Source organism: Seriola aureovittata, chromosome 13 (assembly GCF_021018895.1).
Source record: "Seriola aureovittata isolate HTS-2021-v1 ecotype China chromosome 13, ASM2101889v1, whole genome shotgun sequence".
Lineage (NCBI taxonomy): Eukaryota > Metazoa > Chordata > Actinopteri > Carangiformes > Carangidae > Seriola > Seriola aureovittata.
Window position 1 is genome coordinate 9459305 of NC_079376.1, and position 10193 is coordinate 9469497.

Sequence of the window (10193 nt, forward strand, 5' to 3'; positions counted from 1 at the left end):
TCTATCCACAGTTGCCGTTTGCTCACAATACAAATTTTGAACAGCTATGGTTCTATGAACACATCCAACAAACTTAATGTGTGTTCATGATGAAGACAATGTAAGACAGTTGAAAGTAATCCAGTAAATAGTAGTAGTAAGTAGTTGTTGAGAGGATGTGGGAGCAAGGCCAGCACTAGGCATAAGCGAACTAAGCTGCTTAGGGCCCCTATATATATATATATATATATATATATATATATATATTATATATATATATTTATTTATGACTTTTAAGGCCTTATTATACTGTCGTTTTCATGACTCAGCGACTCCCCTCTTCTGCCTACTCAGACTAACCTAAACCAAAACAAAAGCAATAACCAAAATACCTGTAATCTCTAACCCCACACCTAACATAAGAAACCTGGGAGGAGATTCCCCTCCCAGCCTGGTCCCGGTTCTATGACGTTTTTATAACTTTTCATGCCTTACTATACTATGTTTTTAAGACTTTTTAGGCCTTGGTATAGTAGGACATTTTTATGCCGTACTATTCTATGTTGTATTTATGACTTTTTAGGCCTTACTATGCTATGGCATTTTTAGGACTTTTCAGGCCTTACTATACTATTACGTTTTTTTGCCTTACTTTTTAATGTGGTTTTTATGACTTTTTGTACCTTACTATACTATGACATATTCATGACTTTTTATGCCTTACTGTAATATGACTTTTTAAGACTTTTTTTGCCTTACTATACTATGACGTTTTTATGACTTTTCCTACCTTATGACTTTTAGGCCTTACTTTCCTATGACATTTTTATGACTTTTTAGGCCTTACTATACTATGACATTTTTATGTCTTTTTTTGCCTTACTATACTATGTCATATTCATGAATTTTTATGCCTTACTGTAATATGCCTTTTTAAGAGTTTTTTTGCCTTACTATACTATGATGTTTTTATTACTTTTTATGCTTTACTGTAATATGACTTTTTTAAGACTTTTTTTTGCCTTACTATACTATGAAGTTTTTATGACTTTTTAGGCCTTACTATACTATGTCATATTCATGACTTTTTATGCCTTACTGTAATATGACATTTTAAGACTTTTTTTTTTGCCTTTCTATATACTATGACATTTTTATGACTTACTATACGATGTTGTGTTAATGACTTTTTTTGTGTTAATGTAATATGACTTTTTTTAATACTTTTTTTGCCTTGAAGTTTTTATACCTTTTTTTGCCTTAAGACTTTTTAGGCCTTAATATCCTATGACATTTTTATGACTTTTCTTTTGCTTTACTATACTATGTCATATTCATGACTTTTTATGCCTTAATGTAATATGACTTTTTAAGACTTTTTTTTGCCTTACTATACAATGATGTTTTTATGAGTTTTTGTGCTTTACTAATGACTTTTTAAAGACTTTTATTTCCTTGTGACTTTTTATGCCATACTATACTATGACATTTTTTATGATTTTTTTGCCATACTATACTATGACGTTTTTATGACTTTTTTTGCCTTACTGTAAAATGATTTTTTTAAGACCTTTTTTGCTCTTTGACTTTTTATGCCTTACTATACTATGACGTTTTTATGACTTTTTTTGCCTTACTATACTATGTCATATTCATGACATTTTAAGCCTTACTGTAATGTGACTTTTTTATGATTTTTATGCCTTACTGGTATATTACTTTTTTTGCCATACTATAATATGTCGTATTCATGACTTTTTATGCCTTACTATACCATGCCATTTTTGACTTATTATGCCTCACTTTAATTACTTTTCAAGACTTTTTTTGCCTTGTGACTTTTTTATCTTATTATAATATGACTTTTTTTTTTTTGCTTTACTATACTATGAAGTTTTTATGACTTTTTTTGCCTTATGACTTTTTAGGTCTTACTATCCAATGACGTTTTTATGACTTTTTTTGCCTTACTATACTATGTCGTTTTTATGACTTTTTATGCCTTACTGTAATATGGCTTTTTAAGACTTTTTTTTACCTTACTATAGCCTACTATGTCATATTCATGACTTTTTATGCTTTACTGTAACATGACTTTTTTATGAATTTTTATGCCTTACTATACTATGACGCTTTTTGTGCTTTACTAATGACTTTTTAAAGACTTTGATTGCCTTGTGACTTTTTATGCCATACTATACTATGTCGTTTTTATGACTTTTTATGCTTTACTGTAATATGACTTTTTTAAGACTTTTTTTGCCTTTCTATACTATGACGTTTTTATGACTTTTTAGGCCTTACTATACTATGACATTTTTATTACTTTTTTTGCCTTACTATACTATGAAGTTTTTATTACTTGTTTTTGCCTTAAGACTTTTTAGGCCTTACTATCCTATGACATTTTTATGACTTTTTTTTTGCTTTACTATACTATGACATTTTTATGACTTTTTTTGCCTTACTATATTATGTCATATTCATGACTTTTTATGCCTTACTGTAATATGACATTTTAAGACTTTTTTTGCCTTACTATACTATGACATTTTTATGACTTTTTATGCTTTACTGTAATATGACTTTTTTAAGACTTTTTTTTTTGCCTTTCTATATACTATGACGTTTTTATGACTTACTATACGATGTTGTGTTAATGATTTTTTTTGTGTTACTGTAATATGACTTTTTTTAAGACTTTTTTTGCCTTGAAGTTTTTATACCTTTTTTTGCCTTAAGACTTTTTAGGCCTTACTATACTATGACGTTTTTATGGCTTTATGTGCTTTACTAATGACTTTTTAAAGACTTTTATTGCCTTGTGACTTTTTATGCCATACTATACTATGACATTTTTTATGATTTTTTTGCCATACTATACTATGACGTTTTTATGACTTTTTATGCTTTACTGTAATATGACTTTTTAGGCCTTACTATACTATGACATTTTTATGACTTTTTTTGCCTTACTGTCATATGATTTTTTAAGACCTTTTTTGCCTTTTGACTTTTTATGCCTTACTATACTATGACGTTTTTATGACTTTTTTTTGCCTTACTATACTATGTCGTTTTTATCACTTTTTATGCCTTACTATACTATGACATTTTTATATCTTTTTAGGCCTTACGATACTATGACGTTTGTATGACTTTTTTAAGACCTTTTTTGCCTTTCGACTTTTATGCCTTATTGTAATATGATGTTTTTATGACTTTTTATACCTTACTGTAATATGACTTTTTTAACACTTTTTTTTGCCTCAATATAATATGACGTTTTTATGACTTTTTATGCCTTACTGTAATATGACTTTTTTAAGACCTTTTTTGCTTTTTGACTTTTTATTCCTTACTATAGTATGACATTTTTACGACTTTTTTCCCTCATGACTTTTTACGCCTTACTATACTATGTCGTCTTTATAACTTTTTATGCTTAACTGTAATATGACTTTTTTAAGACTTTTTTTTGCCTCACTATACTATGACTTTTATATATCTTTTTATGCCTTACTGTATTATGACTGTTTAAGACTCTTTTGCCTTATGACTTTTTATGGCTTACTATAGTATGACATTTTTATGCGTTTTTTTGGCCTTACTATACTATGACGTTTTTATATCTATTTATGCCTTACTGTAATATGACTTTTTTAAGACCTTTTTTGCTTTTTGACTTTTTATTCCTTACTATAGTATGACATTTTTACGACTTTTTTCCCTCATGACTTTTTACGCCTTACTATACTATGTCGTTTTTATAACTTTTTATGCTTAACTGTAATATGACTTTTTTAAGACTTTTTTTTGCCTCACTATACTATGACTTTTATATATCTTTTTATGCCTTACTGTATTATGACTGTTTTAAGACTCTTTTGCCTTATGACTTTTTATGGCTTACTATAGTATGACATTTTTATGCGTTTTTTTGGCCTTACTATACTATGACGTTTTTATATCTATTTATGCCTTACTGTAATATGACTTTTTTAAGACCTTTTTTGCCTTTTGACTTTTTATGCCTTACTATACTATGACATTTTCATGACTTTTTATGTCTTACTATACTATGACGTTTTTATGACTTTTTATACCTTCTGTAATAAGACTTTTTTAAGACCTTTTTTGCCTTTTGACTTTTTATGCCTTACTATACTATGACGTTTTTATGACTTTTTATGCCTTACTATACTATGACTTTTTATGACTTTTTATGCCTTACTATACTATGTCGTTTTTATGACTTTTCATGACTCACTTGACTGTGCTGTTTTTATTTCGTTCTATACTGTGCTGTTTTTATGCCTTTTTATGCCTTACTATATTATGTTGTTTTTATGCCTTCATATGCCTTAATATATTATGTTGTTTTTATGCCTTTTCATGCCTTAGTATACTATGTAGTTTTTATGCCTTTTTATGCCTTACTATACTATGTAGTTTTTATGACTTTTCATGCCTTACTATACTATGACGTTTTTATGACTTTTTATACCTTACTTTACTATGTCTTTTTTATGCATTCATATACCTAACTGTACTATGTCTTTTTTATGCCTTTTTATGCCCTAATAAACTATGATGATTTTAAGCCTAACTGTACTTTGTCTTTTTTATGCATTCATATACCTAACTGTACTATGTCTTTTTTAATGCCTTCATATGCCTTGCTATACTGTGACCTTTTTATGCCTTTTCATGCCTTACTATACTATGACATTTTTATGACTTTCCATACCATACTATTCTATGTCGTTTTTACGCCTTACTATACTTAGTCACTTTTATGACTTTATATGCCTTACTATACTATGACATTTTTATGCCTTTCTATACTGTGTCGTTTTTATGACTTTTTATGCCTTACTATACTATGACGTTTTTTTGCCTTACTAAACTATGTCGTTTTTATCACTTTTTATGCCTTACTATACTATGACGTTTTTATCACTTTTTATGTCTTACTATACTATGCGTTTTTATGACTTTTTATGCCTTACTATACTATGTAGTTTTTATGCCTTTTTATGCCTTACTATACTATGTAGTTTTTATGCCTTTTTATGCCTTACTATACTATGTAGTTTTTATGACTTTTTATGCCTTACTATACATTGTCACTTTTATGCTTTTTTTCCCTTACTATACTATGTCGTTTTCATGCCTTTTCATGCCTTACTTTACTATGTTGTTTTCATGCCTTACTTTACTATGTCTTTTTTATGCATTCATATACCTAACTGTACTATGTCTTTTTTATGCCTTGTTATGCCCTAATAAACTATGATGATTTTAAGCCTAACTGTACTTTGTCTTTTTTATGCATTCATATACCTAACTGTACTATGTCTTTTTTAATGCCTTCATATGCCTTGCTATACTGTGACCTTTTTATGCCTTTTCATGCCTTACTATACTATGACATTTTTATGACTTTCCATACCATACTATTCTATGTCGTTTTTACGCCTTACTATACTTAGTCGCTTTTATGACTTTATATGCCTTACTATACTATGCGTTTTTATGACTTTTTATGTCTTACTATACTATGACATTTTTATGCCTTTCTATACTGTGTCGTTTTTATGACTTTTTATGCCTTACTATACTATGACCTTTTTTTGCCTTACTAAACTTAGTCGTTTTTATCACTTTTTATGCCTTACTATACTATGACGTTTTTATGACTTTTTATGCCTTACTATACATTGTCACTTTTATGCTTTTTCTTCCCTTACTATACTATGTCGTTTTCATGCCTTTTCATGCCTTACTTTACTATGTTGTTTTCATGCCTTTTTATGCCTTACTTTACAATGTTGTTTTCATGCCTTTTTATGCCTTACTTTACGATGTCTTTTTTATGCATTCATATACCTAACTGTACTATGTCTTTTTTATGCCTTTTTATGCCCTAATAAACTATGATGATTTTAAGCCTAACTGTACTTTGTCTTTTTTATGCATTCATATACCTAACTGTACTATGTCTTTTTTAATGCCTTCATATGCCTTGCTATACTGTGACCTTTTTATGCCTTTTCATGCCTTACTATACTATGACATTTTTATGACTTTCCATACCATACTATTCTATGTCGTTTTTATGCCTTTCTATACTGTGTCGTTTTTATGACTTTTTATGCCTTACTATACTATAACGTTTTTTTGCCTTACTAAACTATGTCGTTTTTATCACTTTTTATGCCTTACTATACTATGACGTTTTTATCACTTTTTATGTCTTACTATACTATGCGTTTTTATGACTTTTTATGCCTTACTATACTATGACATTTTTATGCCTTTCTATACTGTCGTTTTTATGACTTTTTATGCCTTACTATACTATGACGTTTTTTTGCCTTACTAAACTATGTCGTTTTTATCACTTTTTATGCCTTACTATACTATGACATTTTTTTGACTTTTTATGCCTTACTGTTATATGACTTAAGATTTTTTGCCTTATGACTTTTTAGGCCTTACTATACTATGTCGTATTCATGACTTTTTATGCCTTACTATACTATAACTTTTTAGGCCTTATGATGCTATGACATTTTTATGACTTTTTATACCTTACTGTAATATGACTTTTTAAGACTTTTTTTGCCTTATGACTTTTTTGCCATACTATACTATGATGTTTTCATGACTTTTTATACCTTACTGTAATATATCTTTTTAAAGACTTTTTATGCCTTACTATACTATGTCGTTTTATTGACTTTTTTGCCTTACTATACTATGAGGTTTTTATGACTTTTTATGCCTTACTGGTATATGACTTTTTAGGCCTTACTATCTTATGACATTTTTATGACTTTTTTTGCCTTACTATACTATGACTTTTTATGCCTTTTTATGCCTTTTTATGCCTTTTTATGCCTTTTTATGCCTTTTTATGCCTTTTTATGCCTTTTTATGCCTTTTTATGCCTTTTTATGCCTTTTTATGCCTTTTTATGCCTTTTTATGCCTTTTTATGCCTTTTTATGCCTTTTTATGCCTTTTTATGCCTTTTTATGCCTTACTTTACTATGTCTTTTTTATGCCTTTTTATGCCTTACTATACTATGACTTTTTTTTGCCTTATGACTTTTTTATGACTTTATATGCCTTACTATACTATGATGTTTTCATGACTTTTTACGCCTTACTATACTATGTCGTTTTTATGCCTTTTCATGCCTTACTATACTATGTCGTTTTTATGCCTTTTTATGCCTTACTTTACTATGTCTTTTTTAATGCCTTCATATGCCTTGCTATACTGTGACCTTTTTATGCCTTTTCATGCCTTACTATACTATGACATTTTTATGACTTTCCATACCATACTATTCTATGTCGTTTTTACGCCTTACTATACTTAGTCGCTTTTATGACTTTATATGCCTTACTATACTATGATGTTTTCATGACTTTTTACTATACAATGACGTTTTTATGACTTTTTATGCCTTACTATACTATAACGTTTTTTTGCCTTACTAAACTATGTCGTTTTTATCACTTTTTATGCCTTACTATACTATGACGTTTTTATCACTTTTTATGTCTTACTATACTATGCGTTTTTATGACTTTTTATGCCTTACTATACTATGACATTTTTATGCCTTTCTATACTGTGTCGTTTTTATGACTTTTTATGCCTTACTATACTATGACGTTTTTTTGCCTTACTAAACTATGTCGTTTTTATCACTTTTTATGCCTTACTATACTATGACATTTTTATGACTTTTTATGCCTTACTGTAATATGACTTAAGATTTTTTGCCTTATGACTTTGTATGCCTTACTATACTATGACGTTTTTATGACTTTTTTTTGCCTTACTATACTATGACATTTTTATATCTTTTTAGGCCTTATGATACTATGAAGTTTGTATGACTTTTTTAAGACCTTTTTTGCCTTTCGACTTTTATGCCTTATTGTAATATGATGTTTTTATGACTTTTTATACCTTACTGTAATATGACTTTAACACTTTTTTTTGCCTCAATATAATATGACGTTTTTATGACTTTCCATGCCTTACTGTAATAACATTTTTAAGACCTTTTTTGCCTTTTGACTTTTTATGCCTTACTATAGTATACATTTTACGACTTTTTTCCCTCATGACTTTTTACTATACAATGACGTTTTTATGACTTTTTATACCTTACTGGTATATGACTTTTTATGCCTTACTATACTATGTCGTTTTTATGACTTTTTATGCCTTACTGTGATATGACATTTTTACGACTTTTTTCCCTCATGACTTTTTACGCCTTACTATACTATGTCGTTTTTATAACTTTTTATGCTTAACTGTAATATGACTTTTATATATCTTTTTATGCCTTACTGTATTATGACTGTTTTAAGACTCTTTTGCCTTATGACTTTTTATGGCTTACTATAGTATGACATTTTTATGCGTTTTTTTGGCCTTACTATACTATGACGTTTTTACGACATTTTTTGAGTTATGACTTTTTTGCCATACTATACTATGATGTTTTTATGACTTTTTATACCTTACTGTAATATGACTTTTTTATGACGTTTTTATGCTTTACTGGTATATGACTTTTTTTGCCTTACTATACTATGACATTTTTATTACTTTTTATACCTTACTGTAATATCACTTTTTTAAGACCTTTTTTGCCTTTTGACTTTTTATGCCTTACTATACTATGACATTTTTATGACTTTTTATGCCTTACTATACTATGACGTTTTTATGACTTTTTATACCTTCTGTAATAAGACTTTTTTAAGACCTTTTTTGCCTTTTGACTTTTTATGCCTTACTATACTATGACGTTTTTATGACTTTTTATGCCTTACTATACTATGACTTTTTATGACTTTTCATGACTCACTTGACTGTGATGTTTTTATTTCGTTCTATACTGTGCTGTTTTTATGCCTTTTTATGCCTTACTATATTATGTTGTTTTTATGCCTTCATATGCCTTAATATATTATGTTGTTTTTATGCCTTTTCATGCCTTACTATACTATGTAGTTTTTATGCCTTTTTATGCCTTACTATACTATGACGTTTTTATGACTTTTCATGCCTTACTATACATTGTCACTTTTATGCTTTTTTTTTCCTTACTATACTGTGTCGTTTTCATGCCTTTTAATGCTTTACTTTACAATGTTGTTTTCATGCCTTTGTATGCCTTACTTTATTATGTCGTTTTTATGCATTCATATACCTAACTGTACTATGTCTTTTTTATGCCTTTTTATGCCCTAATAAACTATGATGATTTTAAGCCTAACTGTACTTTGTCTTTTTTATGCATTCATATACCTAACTGTACTATGTCTTTTTTAATGCCCTCATATGCCTTGCTATACTGTGACCTTTTTATGCCTTTTCATGCCTTACTATACTATGACATTTTTATGACTTTCCATACCATACTATTCTATGTCGTTTTTACGCCTTACTATACTTAGTCGCTTTTATGACTTTCTATACTGTGTCGTTTTTATGACTTTTTATGCCTTACTATACTATAACGTTTTTTTGCCTTACTAAACTATGTCGTTTTTATCACTTTTTATGCCTTACTATACTATGACATTTTTATGACTTTTTATACCTTACTGTAATATGACTTTTTAAGACTTTTTTTGCCTTATGACTTTTTTGCCATACTATACTATGATGTTTTCATGACTTTTTATACCTTACTGTAATATATCGTTTTAAAGACTTTTTATGCCGTACTATACTATGTCGTTTTATTGACTTTTTTGCCTTACTATATTATGAGGTTTTTATGACTTTTTATGCATTACTGGTATATGACTTTTTAGGCCTTACTATATTATGACATTTTTATGACTTTTTTTTACCTTACTATACTATGACGTTTTTATGACTTTTTATACCTTACTGTAATATGATTTTTTAAAGACCTTTTTTTTTCTTTTGACTTTTTACGCCTTACTATATTATGTAGTTTTTATGACTTTTTATGCTTTACTGTAATATGACTTTTTCAAGATTTTTTTTTGCTTCATGACATTTTATACCTTACTATCCTATGACATTTCTATGACTTTTTTTTGCGTTACTATACTATGATGTTTTTATATCTTTTTATGTCTTTCTATGAAATTTTTATATCTTTTTATGCCTTACTATACTATGACTTTTTAGGCCTTACG